The sequence below is a fragment of the Lissotriton helveticus genome, chromosome 8 (genome assembly GCF_964261635.1).
Source record: "Lissotriton helveticus chromosome 8, aLisHel1.1, whole genome shotgun sequence".
In the NCBI taxonomy this organism is placed as follows: domain Eukaryota; kingdom Metazoa; phylum Chordata; class Amphibia; order Caudata; family Salamandridae; genus Lissotriton; species Lissotriton helveticus.
In genome coordinates this window covers 1476904127-1476922907 of record NC_136069.1, presented here as the reverse complement: position 1 = coordinate 1476922907, position 18781 = coordinate 1476904127, and positions in this window count along the sequence as shown.

Here is an 18781-nt window from a genome sequence, read left to right as displayed (position 1 = left end):
CTGTTCCGTACAAAATGTTTTATAAAACAGGGCACTAAACCCATCCGGGCAAGGTGCTTTCAGAGGTTTCAACTGAGATATGGCGGATATCACCTCTTCGATTCGAATGGGGGCCTCCAGTCCTTCCGCTTCCTGCCCTGGGAGGGGGGTTACTGCTGCACCTCATACGTACTCTAGAGGATCTAGAAGGCCTGAGGTCTTGGCGGAATATAGCCCCGCACAAAATGCCCAGAAGGCTGTGGCTATAGCAAGATCATCTGTCGCCTCTGACCCCTGGGCTTCTTGGATCACTTTCACTGCCTGGGCCTGGTGTTGGCAATGAAGACAGTGTGCCAGCATGCGGCCGACCCTATTAGAATAAACATAGTACTTATGCTTCAATCGTAGTACCGCATATTCGGCTCTATCCAGATCCAAGCGCTTCAGCTGTCGCCGCCCCTTCTCCAACAGGCGCCAGATACAAGGGGCACCTGTGCGCTAGTGAATGGCTTAGTCTTCCCTCACCCGGCCTTCAAGTTCTTGACGCTTCTCACGCCTGATTTTATTATCGTAGGCCGCCGTAGAGATAAGAGCCCCCCGCGCAACTAGCTTAAACACCTCCCAAACGGAAGCTTGGGGAGTGGAGCCATTGTCATTGAGTTTCAGGTAATCTGTCAGGGTACTACGGAGGCTCTCCACCACTGACGGGGACCTCAGGAGAGAGTCCCGTAGCCGCCAATGAGGGTAGGGCGATTGTGTGTGTGGAAGGCTTAGTGTGAGGGTGATTTGAGGGTGGTCCGACTGATATCGGGCTTCTATAGAGGAGGCCAGAATGCAGTTCCATGCAGCATGAGTGACAAGGAAATGATCTAATCGGGCATATGCCTTATGAACCGCGGAGTAGAACGTATAGTCCCTTTCATCAGGGTGCAAACACCGCAAAGCATCTCTAAGCCCGCAATCATCCAGCCAAGCCCTCCCCACCCCCGAAAGAGCACCTGCGCCACTTGTGCGTGAGCAAGAGCGATCTACCTGTGCATCCATAACCAAATTCAGGTCCTCTCCTATCACCACCAGAGAGTCAGGTGCGTGCAGTACTTCGGCCAAAGCATTAAGCAGGAATTTCTCTGGGTGAACATTGGGAAAATAGAGGGAGGTTATTGTGATAGTGGTGGAGCCTATACAGAGTCGTTCTGCGAGTAATTGCTCCAGAAGTTCTGCGACTGCACCCACAACCGAGCCTCTAAAATGCGTGGAAAGCAAGATGGCCACACCTCCTGTTTTCCGTTTCCCCGAGGACCACAATTGTACCGGGAACGCCCTGTGTTACATGCGATGTGTGTCACTGAGGAGGAGGTGCGTTTCTTAGAGTAGGCACACATCTCCCCGCGTGTTCTCAAGTAAAGATAGCACAGCATTCCTTTGAGTGGGATTATTAAAGCCCTTGACATTATAACTAACAACCTGAACTGTCATCAGTAGTGAAAGGACCGTTAGATGCTATAGTGAAGGTCCCAGAGAGCCAGTAAGGAGTGGAGTACTGCAAGGACAAAGGGTATATGTGTAGGCAGGTAAAACTTATCTCAGCGTACATGACTAAAAAGCTCACCATAGGAAGGACCCACCCACCCCCAGAACAACAAAAAGAACAAACTGCAGACCACCAAAACAGCACATGGTCCAACGTGAAGGTTGGCCCTTACTTCCTTGGCAGTCTCCTCTGAATTCAGAGGAGACTGCCAAGGAAGTAAGGGTCATCTGCACCAGGTGAACAAAACCTCCCGTCCGCCCCCACCAGGTGCACAAAAGTGGTAGAAACCCCAGACACATCACCCTCAGTCATTAGCATCCAACAAATCCCCCCCGGTGCCCGTCAGGGATTGAAGAACAGCAGAACATTCCTTGAAGATGGTGTCTGGGTCAGGGCAAAGGCGGTCAGCGGTCCAGGCGTTGCGAGGACCCCGGTTTCGAGATCTCTGTGAACCCTGAACTGCAGCATCTGGAGGAGAGGGCAACTCGTTGGGAGACAACTTCAATACTCTGCAAGCTTCAGAAATGGAAGAGACCTGTATGAGCTTCCCGTCTAGATGTAAAATGAGGCGAAAAGGATGGCCCCAGGCATAAGAAATGTTCTGTGAGTGGAGATGATTTGTTATTGGGTGAAAATCTTTCCTCTTCTGGAGTGTGCTAGCAGCTAAGTCCTGGAAGAGCTGCGGAGTAGGATCCCTGAAATGGAGAGGTTGTATGGAATGTGCCGCTCTGAGAATCTCCTCCTTCTCTATATAGTTATGGATGCATATCAGGATGTCCGCAGGGGGACGATTCGACTGGCGGGGGGCCAACCCGATGGCATTGATCTATCTTAATGGTGGAATCCGATGAAGAGCCCAAAATCTTGCAGAAGAGATCCTGCACATAACCCTCGAGGTCCCAACCCTCCGCCCCCTCCGAGATGTGTTCTTCAAATCCTCTGTGTGCGTTTGGAGGTCTAGATGTTGTTCCCGCACTCTCAGGACTTCTTGTTGAAGCACTGTGATCTCCTCATCCCTCACCGCCGTGGAGTCTTCCAAGGCAGCAACGTGCTGTTCCAACCGCACCCACATCGTGCCTGACCTCCCGGAGAGCCGCCTGCAAATCTGTCTTGATGGCCAGGATGTCCTCCCTCTGAGAGGCAAAGAGAGACTCCAGAAACTCTCGGGTGACGGCGCTGTCCGGACTGCCCTCCGCCGATGCTGAGCCAGAGCCCGATGCGTCTCCCGCAGCTTTCAGTAGGAGATCCCGCACCGACCTGTCCTTTCTACCTTTAGCGGCAGCCATTGCTGGAACCGCAACCAGCGGGCAATATAGGCAACAGCGCCTGATGCCAGTAGTAGCAGCAAGAAGACCCAGCCATCCCCCTGTCACCACAGTCGGCATTGACTGCTCACACCTCCTGCAATGATATCAGCCAGCCAGCTCCTCTCCAACCCCTAGTAAAACGCTTGCGAAAGAGGATTATCAACCGGGCGGCCCAGGCTGAAATTCTGTTGTGCCGCGATGCTGTGGAATAATGTCCCTTTACTCTACCACTCGGGCCCTCCACAGGCCGTCCCCAAGCAATCAGCAGGGGGTCTGTCAAACACTCGGGGGCCAGCAGGCGACCCTCACCGCAAAAACCACGGAGACCCCCTGTGATGTGCACCGTAGGCCTGTAACTGCCAAGGGTGGAGGCCTCCTCGGGGCGCAAGAGCACCTTGTCACGCAGCAGACCACAGGTAGGCCTCACGTAGGCTGCAAGGCAACTGCCAGCAGGGGGACAAAGAGGCGGGGCTCCCCGCGGGCACAGGAAAACAGAGCGGGCCCTCAATGGGACACTTGTTGGCTTTACGAAGTCCCGGATGGTGCCAGCCACCGCCTCAGGCCCAGGGCGGCAATCTCAGCCGGCTGGCGGTATCACGTAGAACAGCGCCGCCTCTTCTGGAGTCAGGATCGGGCGCCTCCGCAGCGCTGCACTAAGCCCTTGTGCCCCGCTAGGTCCGGTGCGAGGGCGCGAAAGCAGCTCACAGGTCCCCTAGCAGTACAAGGGGCAGGGTAATCTTGTGCCGTCCGCCGTCAGGGCCAACCACAGTTTTCCAGCTCCGATGCACCCTAGCAGGCGCAGCAGTATGGCCGACTCTTTGCCGGAGCCGTGGGCAGCTCAGGGAACTCTCGGGAAGGCTCGTCGCGGGTGGGGAACGCGACCCTGTGCTCTCCGCCTCGTCCGCCCGGCAGGTCCATGGACCTCCACTGGTAAGTCCGTATCCAGGTGTTCAATATTCAATGCTGTGGGACCGGCAGGGGCGGAGCACAGAGAGGACACGTCCACTCACTCTGCCATCTTCGCAACACCTCCCCTTTTAGGTTTTTTAATCTCTGCCATTGTTTCCCTCTGCTCTGCCAAGTACCACGCATCGGATGTTGGACTAACATATTTCAGTGTGATTCTCCGCATCACCGCACTGAAATTGAAAGTCATGCATTTGTAGCACCTCAGGATCAAGCCAGAGTGCTATTAGTTCTCTGTTAGAAACTGAAATCCAGGTTGCAGCGCGCGGTCCGCGCTGCTCGTGCCGGCTTTGGGCGGCTGGCTCAGCTCGTGACTAGGCTTGCTTAGGCAGGCGAGAGCAGAGGCTACAATGTAACAAAGTTTATACACTTCCCCTCGACTCCGGTAATCCATTCAGGTTAACTGTGTGACTCACTGTGAGACTCGTCACGTGATGGCACCTCACAGTCCGGGTTAAAATTATGGCCAACAGCTTCTATCAAGAGACATGCTCTCTTTATACATTGGCAGACCAGCTTGGTGCGAGGGGGCTATGCGGCAGTCACTGACTAATGTGACAGGCTTGTGACACATGGCCGGTCCCGTCCCAGTCTAGACAGCCACGGGATTGGTGGTCTCTTACAGGCAGCACTTAGCTGCAGCCATGCAGCATCACCTCAGAATGCATGCCGTGGCACAGCAGGAAAGGAGTCGTCAACTCAACTCCTGGAGGAGCACGGCTGCAGCCAACTCTGAAGACAGCAGCACCCAGGAGGGAGAGGGTGATCCTACACCAGCAGCAGGTAATGGAACCCGTGCCCCCACCTTGACACTTAATCTTGCTCCACGTGGGCCAGTACTAGCTTCCCCGGTCGGTTTGGTCTTGAATTCTCACAGAGCAGGCCAGGAGCGCAAGTACTCACGCACTCAGCAGGTAATGGGAGCCACAGGGATGAAAGGGTCTGCACTTAGCACCTAACCCCGCAAATGGCTTGATGCCCCACCAGCGCTTCACAGCATATAAACTGCAGTGATCTGCAGCGCCACAGAACGTAAGGCACCCTATGTGAGACACCTGCCTGCAACTGGAATCTTTACCCCACGCCCTCCAAAAACACCAGAGAAACCCATACACTCGCCCCCCCCTCCACCCAGCATCCCTGCTTCCATACTTCCCTTCCACAAAGGACTGCCTGGGTACACCCTGTGCATACTAGGCTGCCAGAGGGGAGTGTGGCCTACACATAAAAAAGCTGGAAGGTGAGCCCTAGGAAGCAGTCACCAGGATAGATGCCGCCTCCCTAGGGCCTCAGTCTGTTGGCGCATGCCTAGCGAAGTGACTCTGGCCCCTAGCACCGACAACTTGATACTATCGTAATCAGGGGCAGTGGTAATGATGCTGGTCCAACTTTCAGCATGGCCAGCAGCTTTGTCACTTACGAGCCTGTTGTTTTTAGTAGGTCTGTGACAGCTGTAGCCTGCTGGTGTGATCTGGTGCTGCGGGGTGGGGCAGGTAGTGGTGTGCCAACCGGGGCTGACACCACTCAGCTAAACTCCTCAGTTATCATTTTTATTAGGATTGATTACTGTCTTTGAAATCAACAGCTTTCTGGCTGGCTGTAAAGACTGCGCCTCACTGTTCTGAGCCTTGCCATTGCCCTGGTCTTTCTGGTGCCGTTTGCGAGTTCTAGATTAGTGCTCTTCCATAACTGGTGACTTGCAGTAATTTTAGGATGTTCTTAGAGTTTCTCTTTCGTGAAATGGGTGTCATTTTTGATATTTATATGCTTCCATCATCTTTATTACTTGACTTTGCTTTCCAGAATGTGTAACTCATTGTGTTGAAATATCACTCATAATTACACTGAAATGATATGATTGTCACACATAGCAATATAAAACCTTACAAGCTATATTCCCTTCTCTGTCCTTCTGTCTCCCCATGTTTTAATTTACGTCATTCCATCTCTTTAAAAATAAAAATTCCATTCTTTCACTCCGACTTCGTGTATATGTTTCATTTTCATTTATTTCACGTTTCCTTCTTTGTACTACTTGCGATTTGCATAAATAATTTAAAAAAATGCCATTCTTTCACCCCCAGTCCCTGCGTGCATTAATTTAATTGTCATTGATTTCACCTTTCCTTCTTTGTACTAGTTGGGATTTGCCTAAAAAATAAAAAAGGACATTCTTTCACTCCAACTTCGTGCGTGTATTTATTTCGCATCTCCTTCTTTGTACCAGTTGCGATTTGGTTGGAAAATAACCATTCCATTGTTTCACTCCGTCTCTGCATTTATTTTTCATTTATTTAAGCTCTCATTCTTTGAGCTACTTTTATTTGCTTCCTGTCACGAAACGTCAAGTAATGTATAGCGTGTGCTCGGTCTGGTGTCCATGATATCGTGTATCCCTGCACTCAGCCCGAGCAGAGATCGACTGCTTCTGTCTGATCCTGCCCGGGCTGAGTTCATTCTCCGAAGACGGCCGAAGTGGAGGGGATACACGATCCCAAGGGGATACCTGATATTACACAACACCTGAATCGCACTGGATCTATGTCTCGTTCACTGAGACAATGTTTCCATAGTTGCCTCCCTCGAGGCTCAGAGACACTACGGGGAAGGATTCATACAAGGTAAGTGGACGAAGTATGTTCTCTTTAACTGTAGCACCTTCGTTCTTCCGAGTCTTGGCGCTTCTCTTGGAGACAATCTCATTTTCTCTGATAGTAGAATAGCATTCTTAGCAGCCTGCCTTTGTGCCTGTGCCACACCCCGCAGATTAGGGGCAGATGCAGGAGTCGGTGCAGCTGACTCCTTGATGGTCGAGGATTCCTTCTGCTCTTTCGGAGCCTTGGGCCCTCTCGGTGCCATTCATGCCACCAGGTAAGGTGAATTCTGCCAAAAGTAAGCTTTCACCGCTTTAGTCGCAGAGAAGACTACTCGCCGAGGAAGCTGTCTGATCTGTACCTCCGGTGGCCAGTTCAATAATCGCCGCAGCCAGATGGAAACATTCAGCATGCTATAGCAACATTTGTGATTTAGGGAGAGGGGAAGATTGCGACTGCTCCTACGGCCGGTCAGCGGCCATCTTGCCCCCCGTGAAATTGTGAAGTATGATAATAACATTCATGGCTCTGGAAGGTTTCTTTGTACTTTGACGTGCTACACTTTAGGTGGTGAATTGTTCCTGTATGAAAATATTTGAAAAACTATAATTTAGAATAAGGATAACCTAATTTTATATTTATGGAGGGACACTGGAGTTATGTGCTTCTGTGACTGTAGCATTTTTTTCATAATTATGGATTTATGTCACATGCCATACACGCCATCATCTGCTGCACGATTTGGAGATTTTATCCAAAAAAAGGTTCTCGCTCACGGTGATATTAAATTAATTTTACAAAATACCAAAGGTGGTGGCTTGCAGTGATGGGCCATTTGCAACGATTAACTGGTTATCTTTCAGTTACTATTCGGGATTTAAACTGGTACAAATGAGGTGAAACCTTTATCTAAGCAATATTGATATAGTTTAAAATAATAGACTAGTAGGATATTACTGCTAAGATATGTGATGCATTATACCACACAGTTTGCCTTTCCTTGCCTCATGATTTAGTCAATCATGCTCCACAATTTAATATTGATTCTATATAGACATGCTTTGCCTTCACGAAAATATGTCAATATTTATGTGTGAGAGTAATTTTAAAGGACCGTGCCTGCCTGCCGGGTGTCAGAATTGAGAAAGTCAGAGGGAGAATAGACAAGACCAGGGTCAGATTGGCCTATTGAACAATCAGCCAGTGCCTGAAGGGCTGATCTGATAGGACAGTGCGTGGCAGTTTTTTAGCTGTTTGTGGGCCTCTTTTATGGTCTGCTGATTTTTACTGTTTTTTTCCAGATATAAAAATAAAAAACATTGCCTGAAGCAAACACAAATCTATTCAGTCTTCCATACCTTGCCTAGGACTGTTCATGTAAACTGGTACATGAAATGGTCAAAGATGCACAACAGTGGCTTATATAGATACGTTTATCATGTTCCTTGCCCAATACATTTCTTAAACTCTAGAATTTAGAAACGAAATAAAAACTTCTTAGGATGCTGGTGCTCAGTATCCATATCTATATGCAGAAGAAAGCTGAAAGTAGTATTCTTCCCATTTTAAAATTTCTGCTCCAGATTCGTCCTCCAGGAATGGGAGTTCAGTTTTCAAGTTTTGCAACCGGGGGTAATGAGACCTGCGCCAGCTGAAACATTGTAGTTTTCCTTCTGGAGAAATAGCTTCTGAGGCAGATGATTTGGGAGTGAACTGTACATTAGCAAAGAGCTGTTGGCCAGAAGAGTACTGGGCACACTACGCAGACTTGGACGAGCCAAATAGTGATACTTGTGTGGCTGCGAAATGCTGGCCCTTCTGTGGAACATATTCCCTGAGTTCAGGAAACTCCTGGGAATTGAGAAGTTCTTGAAACATAGGTTACATGGGGACACTAGGAAGAATTCACAGTGAACAATTGTGCTAGGAGCCTTTTTTAGACTTAGAAAAGAGATTGGATGAATGCCGGAGAGGAAAATTAAAAGATATTTTCAGCTCATGAACTAAGACAACAATTTCTATGACTTCAGTGTGTGAAGAGCATAACATGAAAAAGCATACATTATTTTAATACATTCTGATATTCAATTTTAATTCACTCTGTTATTAATAAGTTCCAACAAGGAAGAAGTATTAAATATAATTATCAACTATTCTATAAATAGTATGCTTAATATCCAGTTTATTCACATAAAGCAAACCTATTTATGTTCCAGGACGTCCCCACCGAAACAAAATAATGTAAACTAAGGAGGGGTTGGATACAGGATGTAAAAAAGAAACGTAACGCTCATGTCTATAAATCTGTAGGTTGGTGAGTCTCACTGGATTCTCTAGCTCCCTTCTCTCCGATAATGCCACACCAGCAGACATGCGACCAGAGTTCCATGTCTAAAGCACAGCTCCCAAGTGGCCCATATCTAAAGCGATGCAACAAAAAGGTACAAGCTTCCCTTTTCTTTAATTGACAGCACTTTGGATGTTCATAATTGTATTCTTCTTTCTACAGGGGCGAACCTAAAAACAACAAATCTCAGAATGCAAAGTGCCGTTGGCTCAAATGTCAGGGCTGGTTGAAGGTGACAGACATGGCCTTGATCATTTTTCAGAGGAAAGTGCTATATTAGTCTGACCCTAGCTAAATATTTCAGATTCACAAACTGATCAGTTCATCATTTTTCTTTCAAGACTTAGTAAGCCGCTCATCATGCATGCTTTGAGTATTTGTTGCCTGAGCTACTGTAAATCTACCTACATTTATACTCCAACTCTAGACTCTAATAAATGCTTCACTTAGCTCAAAATTAATTTTAACTTTAGATTCAGTAATTCTTTGCACATTCCTTGGGGCAACTGACATCACCCTAGATCCCTGTCGAAAAGACATCCTTTTTTAAAGAGATTGGGCCACAGCTTCCAGGTCATCCCAGGGGATAAGTTATACCTGCCGACAGTCCTGGGTTTGTAGCCTGGCTTTTGCTGAGACTTTTGGTTTCTCTTTTTGCATAGTAAACAAGGTTTAAAAAATTCAAGCTTAAAAACTTCAGTTAGCTAAAAGTCATGACAGTATGAAAGTGTCACATGTGACATTTGCCCACTTGCTAGATGTGCCTGTCAAGCTTTCAAATATTTTTAAGTGTAAATCCGTAAACGGTCTAGGTCAGGTATATGTAAATTAGTGTGTATGCTCTTTTCAATGTACTCACATTTCAAAACCAACCTACCTAGCATAGAAATATTACCCCTAAACAATAACTATTCACAGCACAGCTGATTCTAGGAAGAAGGGTGCGGGTGGACAATCAGGAAGTTCAATCATTCTGGAAATGTGTCAGATACAGGCTCTTACCAGGGCACTGAGGTCTACCACACCTTCAGTCAGTTGTGACCAGGGCCTAAGTCCACAAACAATAGTGGGGTCAATAATTACCATATTAAATTTACAGTGAGATGGATCACACGAACGGATGTCACATGTAATGTCATACACATCCTTAAAGTGCGTTTAGACAGTAAAGAAAATGCGATGGGGGCATTTTAGTGGAATAGTCAAAGTTGCAATTAATGCACTTTTGTTTTCTGCTGGGTTCCTTATATGCCTTGAAAGTACATATGAACTGCACATTTGCAGTTTGTTGGGTGATAGGAGGTTACTGGTGTGAAATTCTCTGTTACTCCTCAAACAAAATTCAAAGATAAACCTTTACTAGGACCCTCTCACAAATAAATGGAATGTTGAACCTAGATAGGGACTTTAGAAACACGCTGAGGCCAATTACACCCACATGCTCTGGGTGTTAATGGAAGCAGCTACCATGCTGAGTCGCGAGGTGACACAGCTTTAGGGAACGGAGTCCCCTCTTTAAAAACAGTGGGGGGACTCAGTACACCCGAGTCTACCCCCAACTTATGCACTGATCCTATTATGATAACAGCACTTGGTTTGTTGGATCTTGTAGCCCTGCATTTACAACTGGAAATTTAAAAGTACAAGCACCTGAAAACAAGAAAATTTTCTTAGAATCAAGATTGCCAGAAGGTGTTTCACATGAGTTGGGATAACAATAGACATGGTGAAAGAATGGTACATAAGGAGGCGAGACAGAATCCACTACCGAGAGCGGTAAAAAAGGGACCTGGTGGAACCATTATAACTACTGTGCAAAGGCCCTCTGTCTGAAAACGTTGAAGCCACCTGACGTAAATGCGCTTTTCATCATCAGAGGAGCAATGCTTAGCATTTTGCTTGCGTCAAAGCTTTCATTGACTGCTTGAAGAAGCAGGCTAGGATTTAAAAGCAGCAGCTCGGGGGGACACTCAAATGAGTGAAAAGGTTCACACTCTTTTTTTCAAACGTTCTAATTGTTTGTTAGAATGTTTTTCCATAGTATCTCCAACCACAGTCTTATAATTTCTCATCAATCATGGTGACTAAGATGTGGATTTCATTCGAATTTTATGTTACAATGATTTTTTTTAAACAAATGCAAGCTAGGCATAGTCTACAATCATCATAGTAAAATAATGACAAAACAATCTATTTTCAATAGGTGGATAGTAAGAACAACTGTCTAGGGTAATGTTTACAAAATAAATATTTATAGTTATTGGTGTAAATGCAATGCATATATTAGAACTGTACATGTCCCAAACTATCATAACTGGTTGATTTATATCACAAAATAACAAGGAAAGGGGAAACGTGGACACGGAGAGAAGAAAAAAGAAAGAAAGAAAGTAAGAAAGTATGAAAGAAAGAAAGAAAAAGGTGAGTTTTTAAAATGATGAAAGATGGAACCACTATGCATACCTTGGAGCCAATGATCTTTGGTTTGCATACAGCAGGCATGTTGATATATTGACCTGCAGTTGAGTAAACAACAATTCTTCCTAAAATTGTTCACTTAAGTTAGCTGTAAAAGTTGTTTAATGACAAGACTTAAGGCAATGGGTATCATTGGCCTATTAAGCGGGGTTGGGGGGAGTATAACATTATTGATTACAAAACGAAGGAGACTTACAATAGAGGGTCAAGAAAAAATGAATATTAATACATGGTATATGCAGTCAGACAGGTGAGTGACATATGAACATCAAATCATTCTGTTTCAATTATCAGAGACTAGGCCACAGATACATGTTTGTCCCACTCTCAGCTGTCTGGAGGTACTAAGCTGCTTTGGGTCTATTGCCCAGCGAGGATATAAAACTATATAGAACTGTAAGGCACTTCCCCATGTAAACAAAGAATAATTAAAAAGATACATTTTGCACTAAAGATATTATCCTAATAGTCCGCTCAGGAAATAATTTAACTTGATATTTATGTTTTGCTGATTATTGACGCCCCATGTTAAAAATAATTGCTCATGTTTGGAAAATCCTTCTAGGATTGTACTCGTGCTCATGTGACAAGATTTATACCCAAATGGAAATCTTGTTTTTGCAACATCTCATTATAGCAAACAATAGGCATCACATTCATAACAAGAAGTGGCAGACATTACTTGGGATCACACCACCTTATAGAACATTACACTGGAGTTTAGTGATGGTGGAAGCTCTGTAAGTTGATGGCACTGTCTTTGCTGCCACCTCAAGGGACTGGTCAGGGTAATGTGAGTAATCCTCTAACTCACTTACAGACCGAACACTGAGCTGGAATCCATGCCAGCCCCATACCCTACTACGTCACTGCTTACCTATTTTCCTCTGGCTCCTCCCTCTGACTCCAGTGGCGGCTCCACTGCTTTCATAGCTGAGGTTCCTGCTTCCCCATCAGGATGTGTGGAAGATTCTAGATTAAAGGCATAAAGTGACATCTCCATAACTATGATGCTTTAAAAGTAACTGGTAGTTGACGGCAATTGGACCTAGAACAAGGGTGGTGGGTGGGTAGTTCGGGGAGTGGAGGGGTTTGGGGTAAAGTGTTTAATTGTTGTTTTCTTTCAATAACCCGATTTATTACTAAAGGCTGTATAAGCGCTGGGTGGGCCGAATGTTGACGCCAATCCAGTGGGTAAAGTGAATTTTGAACTGAACTTGCAGCACAATAAACACATTTAAACATAAAAGTAACTGGTACATGTCAGATACATGCCATGTAAGCTGTCAAATGACAAACAAATGCTAAACATCTCATCAGTCCCAAGGAATACATGTGATATCTTCCCATACCCAGGTCAAAATCAATATTTAGAGCACAATGTTTCCAATGGGCCAAAGCACATACCCCCAGATGCATCAAGAACCCATTTTGCTATTCCTTAATAGCAAAAAATAACGATTCGCTATTAAGGAATAGAAAAATGCAATGCATTAAGAAATCACAAAAAAAATAGTGATTTCTTAAAATGTGTTAATTGCGACTCGTAAATTGCGAGTCGCAATTAAGGAATACCTCCCCATTCATTCCTATGGGCCTAGAGGCCCATAGGAATGAATGGGAAAACATTCTTAATTTGCGAATTGCAATTTGCGAATCGCAAATTGAGAATGCGATTTCAAGGGTGCAGGAGTGTCCAAAGAACACCCTGTTGCACCCCTGAAATTGATCTGTGCACATATGTTGCGCACACACATGCCCTTAGGGCATGTATGTGCGCAGCATGAAACTTTGAAAAATTCACTTTAGTGCTTTTTTTCAAAGTTTTTGCAAATTACCGTGAAGTTCAACTTCATGGTAATTTGCGATCCCTATTAGCGAAAACGCTATTTTTTAAACTTTAATGCATTGCATTTAAGGAATCTCAATTTGAGATTCCTTAAATGCAAGTAATCGGAATTTTGCGATTTCTTAATTTGCGATTTTTGCATTTGGGATGATGCATCCCAAATGCAAAAATACTGGTCGCAAAGGGGCAGATTCTGAGAATCTGCACCTTTGCAAGCGAATTTTATCTTAATGCATCTATGCCATAGTATTTAAATGATGGTAAGAAAAATAAAGTTTTTAGTGTGTAAGACATTCATATACACAATATACTATTGATTGATTTGTAATGGCAGATGTAACAATGAAACAACGACAAACATCAACCATAATAAGTTAATGTGATTTTTTGCTAAATGTCACAACACCCAAATTTATGGGTGCACAGTTAGGCAATGGTGCACAAAGACAGCAGATGGGTGAACTGTCAACAAATTAGAAACGTCTGATGTTATCTATCACCAATGGAAGTTGGCTGCCTAACAATAGATATCGTCAATTCACATTGCCAGGTAAAACTGCATATATTAAAAGCCAGGCTATTATGAGATCTGCCTCTGTTAACCCCTACAGAACAACCCATTTATTTTAAAGCCTCCTACTATGAATCAAGAAGAAAGAATGGGCCTTATTTAGCCCTTAGAAAATAAGGGGACACCCAGTAACCCTTGGACTAGGGTAAAAAAATTATTAGAGGCACAAGCAGTCCCTTTGGGGTATGTGTAGCCATTGACCTCAACGGCAATACATGGAAAACCTTCAAAAGATCTATTTTAACATTAATTAAACACTAATTTATTCAGTAATTTGGATGGATGATAAAAATCAACTTCCCGGCAGGGTTCGAGCCCCCGGAGCCCCGCCAGCGCTCTGCTGAAGGCTGTCTTTCACTGTAAATTACTGTATTTTCTACTGCTGTTCTTCCTGCCATTTCGTTTATTGTACTTTTCCCCTCTGTATTTTTTATGCCGTCACAGCCCTCAGCCACCTCCCCACCCCCCCTCTTGCCTTCTGTGTCCCTGACCTTTTCCCACGCTTCCCTATGGCCACGCCCCCTCGCCACCCCGCTCCCGCCTCCTCCCCTCCGCCTTTAATGGCGACCACCGACAGGACGCGTAGTGGGCTCGCCGATTGTGCGCCGAAGGCGCGCCAAAGGCAAGCCTGTCAGCGCCCTTCCGCACCTGTACCACGCCCAGCTCCAGAACCCCTGGACCCCGAGCCCGCCACAACACCAGACTGCACTACGACTCCAGCACCCTCCACACACACAACGCCGGACAAAACCACTCCTGACACCAGGCCGCCCCGAAGCACACCCAAGGCCCCTTAACCTGCCGTAACTGCAGCTTCACCAGCATCCGGCCCACCAAACCATCAACCAAAGAACCCAACCACCTCCGATGCATCCTCCTCAACACTCGCTCCGCCCGCAAGCACGCCATTGAACTCTGGGACCTCCTAGACTCAACCACCCCTGACGTCGCCTTCCTGACCTGGCTGAACACCACCTCGGCACCAGATGTCGCCATAGCCATCCCAGAAGGCTACAAGATCTCCCCCAGAGACCGCACCAACGGAATGGGAGGAGGAATCGCCATCATCCACAAAAGCACCCTCCGAGTCTCGACCAACACCGACGACACCCTCACCACCGCTGAGCACATGCACTTCCAGATCCACACGGACCCCAACACCACACTCAGAGGAACACTCGTCTACAGACCCCCCGGACCCGGACCACAGTTCAGCGACACCATCGCCGACCTCATCGGCACCCCCGCCCTCACCTCCACGGACTACATCCTCCTCAGGGACCTGAACTTCCACCTCAAAAACAACAACGACGCCAACTCCACCGCCCTGATCGACAACCTCACCAACCTTGGACTCAAACAGCTCGTGACAACAGCCACCCACATCGCCGGACACACACTGGACACCATCTTCTTTGCAAGTCCCCACGTCACCTTCAAGCACATCACCGAACCTTACTGGACCGACCACAGATGCGTCCAATTCACCTTCAAGAAACCCACCACGCACCACCGCACCAAACAGCTGCCACGCCGCTGCTGGTGCAAGGTCACCAAGGATCAACTGACCACCACCCTCGCCTTGAGACCACCCGGGGACCCCACAGACCCCTACACCGCCACCATCAACCTCAAACAGTGGATCAACGACTGCGCCGACACCCTCGCCCCACTCAAGACCTCCGCTACCAACTACACCAACAAGAAAGCCGCATGGTTCACCGAAGACCTCCGAACCTCCAAGCGCACCAGCCGAAAACTCGAGAAGAAATGGCTCCGAGACCGAACTCCAGACAGCGACACTGCCCACACCGACGACACCCTCACCACCGCCGAGCACATGCACTTCCAGATCCACACCGACCACAACACCATACTCAGAGGAACACTCGTCTACAGACCCCCCGGACCCCGACCACAGTTCAGCGACACCATCGCCGACCTCATCAGCACCCACGCCCTTACCTCCACGGACTACATGCTCCTCAGGGACCTGACCTTCCACCTCAAGAACAACAACAACGCCAACTCCACCGCCCTGATCGACAACCTCACCAACCTTGGACTCAAACAGCTCGTGACAACAGCCACCGACATCGCCGGGCACACACTGGACCCCATCTTCTCTGCAAGTCCCCACGTCACCTTCAAGCACATCACCGAACCTCACTGGACCGACCATAGATGCGTCCACTTCACCTTCAAGAAACCCACCACGCACCACCATAACCAACAGCTGCCACGCCGCTGCTGGGGCAAGGTCACCAAGGATCAACTGACCACCACCCTTGCCCTGAGACCACCCGGGGACCCCACCGACCCCCACACCGCCGCCATCAACCTCAAACAGTGGATCAATGACTGCACCGACACCCTCGCCCCACTCAAGACCTCCGCTACCAACTACACCAACAAGAAAGCCGCATAGTTCACCAAAGACCTCCGAACCTCCAAGCGCACCAGCTGAAAACTGGAGAAGAAATGGCTCCGAGATCGAACTCCAAACAGCGACACCGCCCACAAGAACGACACCCGCGGACATCACCAACTCATCAGAACCACCAAAAGGACCGCCTTCAAGGACCGCCTAGACAACAACGCACACAACACCAAAGAGCTCTTCAGCATCGTGAAAGAACTCTCCAACCCCAGCTCCAACACCAACAACATCCCACCATCACAAGACCTGTGCGACTCACTGGCCACTTTCTTTCACCGCAAGATCACCGACATCCACGACAGCTTCAACTCCGACACCCCCATACCCACCGCTGAGACCACTACCCCTTCGACCCCCACCCACACCAGTCGCTTGACCACCTGGTCCTGCGTCAGCAATGAAGACACCATCAGGACCATGAACTCCATCCACTCCGGATCCCCATCTGACCCCTGCCCTCACCACGTTTTCAACACAGCCAACACAGTCATCGCACCCCATCTTCGGAAAACTATCAACACCTCCTTCGCGACAGCAACCTTCCCGACGAGCTGGAAGCACGCCGAGATCAACGCCCTACTGAAGAAACCCAAAGTGGACCCCAATGCCCTCAAGAACTTCCGGCCCATCTCCCTGCTGCCTTTCCCAGTGAAAGTCACAGAGAAGGTTGTCAACAAACAGCTGAGCCGCTACCTTGAAGACAACAACATCCTGGACCCTTCCCAGTCGGACTTCCGCAGCAACCACAGCACCGAGACCGCCCTCATCGCAGCCACTGATGACATCAGGATCCTGATGGACAAAGGAGAAACAACAGCCCTCATCCTGCTAGACCTATCAGCAGCATTCGACATGGTCTGCCACCGCACCCTAACAGCACGCCTCCAGGACGCCGGAATCCAAGAAAAGGCCCTAGCCTGGACCACATCCTTCCTCTCTGGCAGAAAGCAGAGCGTCTGCCTCCCTCCCTTCCGATCCAAAACCACCGATATCATCTGCGGCGTCCCACAGGGATCCTCCCTCAGCCCGACGCTGTTCAACATCTACATGGCACCACTCGCCCACGTCGCACGACAACACAACCTCAACATCATCTCGTACTCTGACGACACCCAGCTGATCATATCCCTCACCAAAAACCCCCACACCGCCAAAGCCAACCTCCACAGAGGAATGAAGGCCGTCGCCGATTGGATGAAGGAAAGCAGGCTGAAGCTGAACTCAGACAAGACAGAGGTCCTCATCCTCGGCCCCACCCCATCAGCCTGGGACGACTCCTGGTGGCCTACATCACTAGGAACAGCCCCAGAACCCACCAACCACGCAGGCAACCTGGGGATCATCCTCGACTCTGCCCTCTCCATGACCAAGCAAGTCAACGCCATCTCTGCGTCCTGCTTCAACACCCTCTGAATGCTCCTCAGAATCTTCAAATGGATCCCCCCAACACGAGAAAAACCGTGACCCAGGCCCTCGTCACCAGCCGACGGGACTACGGGAACGCCCTCTACGCAGGAACAACAACCAAGCTCCTGAAACAGCTGCAACATATCCAGAACGCCTCGGCACGACTGATCCTCGATGTCCCCCGCCGAAGCCACATCACACCCCACCTGAGAGGCCTCCATTGGTTCCCCGTCAACAAGAGGATCACCTTCAAGCTCCTCATTCACGCACACAAAGCCCTACACAACACCGGACCTGCATACCTCAACGACCGACTCAGCTTCTACACTCCCACCTGCAACCTCTGCTCTACCAACCTTACCCTCGCCACAGTCCCCCGCATCCGGAAAACCACCGCCGGCGGCAGATCTTCTCCTACCTCGCCGCCAAGACCTGGAACACTCTTCCTACCAACCTACGACAGACCCAGGATCTGCCGGCCTTCAGACGACTTCTCAAGACCTGGCTCTTTGATCAGTAGCGCCCCCCCCAAACCCCTTGAGACCCTCACGGGTATATAGCACGCCTTACAAATGCTTGATTGATTGATTTAATATCATTATAATAAGTTGCACGGCAATTTTTCAGTCCATAAACTCCTTAATTGTTTAAGTTCTAAAAAGTAGGGGTGTGGAAAAGTTGCAGAATTTGCTTTTGCAATATTACATGAAATTTCAGAGAAATTATGTGAAATAAAGTATAATTGAACACAATTCAAAACTGGCATATAATGCTGTATGTAGAGCTGTATTTCAATGTAAAATGCAACCAGCGCCCACTTTGGATGTGGTAATTCATGTTGTTTCAAAGCACAGGGCAAAAAAAGCACTGCATACAACATCCTCACAAGTTCTGTTCTTCACGTTGTTCCTGCAGTCACAGAAAATTTAACCTGTGAATTAAATGTAATAATGTGACCTGGCAGAATAGCATAGTTTCAGGAACTTTGCGTAAAAAGAGAACTGTGAAATTACTAAACTTTTGCTAGACTACGCTGGCGCAAAGGAAATTTTGCAGAAGCCTCATAAAAAATACTTTTGTCCTATGAAACTCACTTTATTGACTTTGTCGCAATTTGTCAAGGACTTTGAATGAAGTGACTTAATTCTCTCACACATTTCCACCAGTGGAGCTCTTCCAGTATTTTCACACATGGATGCTACAACAATGCTAGACTAGCAGGGCATACTCACTTTTTATCCATAGTCCACCAGGTCCTCTCCTTGACCTGAGCAATGGTCTACATAGTGGATGAGGAAAATAATTAACATTA